Genomic DNA, 2,042 nt, shown 5'->3' with positions numbered 1-2,042 from the left:
TTTTTTTTAAAGAAAATGATGATGGCAGCATATGTGCAAATGTGCTCGACACATTGGAGTAATGTATGCATTGTGATAAGATCCCCAATAAAAGTATTTTTTTTAAAAGAAAATGAAAATGTTCTAAAATTGAATGTGGCAAAGATTGTACAACTCATCTTGATATGACTGGACTATTGAATTATATGATGTGTGGGTGAAGTGCCAATGAAACTGTTAAAAAAGTGTAAAATTATGTGTTATTCACTAATGATACTGTAAGGAATTCTGGTGGCACTGTGAGGTAAGCACTGGACTGATAAAAGCAAGGTTGGCAGTTCAAACCCACCAGCTGCTCCATGGGAGAAAGATGAGGCTGTCTGCTCCTATCAAGATTTACAGTCTGGGAAACCCCAAGGAGCAGCTCTGCTGCCCTCTCTAGGGTGGCTGCGTCAGAACCAGCTCCCTGGCAGTGGGTGGGTAATGACGGTGCTGTAGTTAGAACCCGTCAAGTCCGTTCTGACGCATAAGGACCCGTGGAAAGAGTAGACCTGCCCCCACAGGGGTTTTGTAGGCTGTTATCTTCTTCAAAGCAAGAGAAAGACCTTGTGATTGGCTCCCTTAAAGCACAGCGCCTAGAAACACCAATGAAGCTGGTCCACTGTGTCACATGGAGTCACTCGGGGCCAAATCACCGGATGGCACCCAGCCACAGCCACCTGCCCGAGAGCGGGTGGACAGATACTGGTACCCTAACCATCCCCGAGGTGGTTTGGGATGAAACTTTGATTCCAAAGAGGAGCACTGCAAACCTTACACAGGCTCTCTCAACAACTCCATGAGTTAGGCCCTCAGCTAGACCCTACGTTCTGCTTGGTATAGGAGACACGTGGAGCAGGTGGCTATTGTCATGCTTCTGTACCTTTTATGTGCACACAACATGAAAAACCACCTCTCTCTCTCTCTCTCTCTCTCTCTCCCTTCCTCCCTCCCCCTCCCTCCCTTTGTCCCTCCCACCTTGACACTACTTCGTTCCAGTGTTTCAACATCTCAATCAGAAACTCTCAATGTGTTTGCCTATTTTCCTGTGAGTGTGATCCCTCACTGTTGACTCCTTTGTATCTGGCTTGCTTCACATCCTCCTGGCAATCCTGAAATGTAGGTTTGACTCAGTAAGTGCAGGTTGGGACCCGAGAGTCTTCACCCCTAACAGTCTCTTGGGTGACGCTTGAGCAAGAGCAGGAAGTTAAGCCCTGGTGGTCCACACACCCAGTGCCGGCCCATGACCTGTGGTTTTCCATCTGTGACAAAGTAAGGGCAAACCTGAAGAGAAATCATTGGAAACTTTTATAGCAGTTTGACCATAATTTTATGACTTTTGGAACTAATTTAAAATGTGGGCTTAAGACACGAGAAGAACTGGATGTTGGCCAGCTACCATCACCAAATATTTTGATCAAAGATTCTATAGAACAATCCTGATCAAAATGAGGGAAGGATGAAAGATGGAATAGAAAAAAAATAGTTTTAAATAAAAATAAAGATTGAATAGAAAACTACCCAGGGGACAGTGAGTGGGTGGACAGGGGAGGAGCCCCTCAGAAAAAGGAGGGGGAGGGTGGTGGCGGCAGTTCAACTTGAACGATGTAATTGGCGTCACTGACCCATTTGTGTAGAAATGGAAACTGTTGAATTGGCGTGTGTGCTGCTGTGACTATTCTCAACGGCAACAAGAAAGATTCAAATCAACTTGTAACACGTAGGCTCGTACTGTGTATGTCTTTCCCCCATTTCATTTCTCTCCGAGTTCGTTTTGGTATCTTTCTAAATGACACCAGTCTGTGATGGGTTGGTAATTTAACAAGCATGGCCTTAGGGGACATGCCACCCTGCCCACCTGGAGTTGGAGGCACTCAAATGCCACTGATAAAGGAGTTTCCCTAGGAGGGAGGGTTGGTGGGGTGGAACGGGAACTGGCAAGAAAATAAATCTCTCTTTGGTTTGGAGGAGCCCAGAGCACCTTGGAGAGCACGGGGCATCTGTAACACAGGACGCTTGGGAGG

The 2,042-nt window shown here is 46.3% G+C and overlaps 1 protein-coding gene across 1 annotated transcript in view; it reads right to left on the bottom strand.

Moving 5' to 3' along the window:
• Window positions 1-2,042, bottom strand: part of LACTBL1 (lactamase beta like 1) — a 21,755-nt gene that overhangs the window by 18,158 nt on the left and 1,555 nt on the right. The window lies entirely within an intron of this gene.

This window comes from Echinops telfairi, unplaced genomic scaffold (genome assembly GCF_000313985.2).
Source record: "Echinops telfairi isolate 266 unplaced genomic scaffold, ASM31398v2 ScPeMD7_7457;HRSCAF=8495, whole genome shotgun sequence".
NCBI classification, from domain to species: Eukaryota; Metazoa; Chordata; class Mammalia; order Afrosoricida; family Tenrecidae; genus Echinops; species Echinops telfairi.
The sequence above is the reverse complement of the archived record's forward strand: the minus strand, read 5'-3'. Positions and strand labels throughout refer to the sequence as shown.